Source organism: Oreochromis aureus, linkage group 12 (genome assembly GCF_013358895.1).
Source record: "Oreochromis aureus strain Israel breed Guangdong linkage group 12, ZZ_aureus, whole genome shotgun sequence".
Lineage (NCBI taxonomy): Eukaryota > Metazoa > Chordata > Actinopteri > Cichliformes > Cichlidae > Oreochromis > Oreochromis aureus.
The window spans coordinates 285,826-286,053 of NC_052953.1; positions in this window are offsets into that span (position 1 = coordinate 285,826).

The window sequence follows — 228 nt, forward strand, 5'->3', positions numbered from 1 at the left end:
AGCCACCAACTATGGCCGAGCCCGACCGACTAGTAACCTGAAAGCTTCGCCTTCATGTTGCTCTACAACAATCACATCGATGCACGCTGCGCCCCATCACTGCCACAGACAACAACCGCTCCATGACACAGGAAGTACCTCCACCCAGTGCTAACCCACCCGCTTCCATCAGAGGAGCGTGACCTCTAACACCACGTCGTGAAGATCGATAAGAGTGATTATGGATCG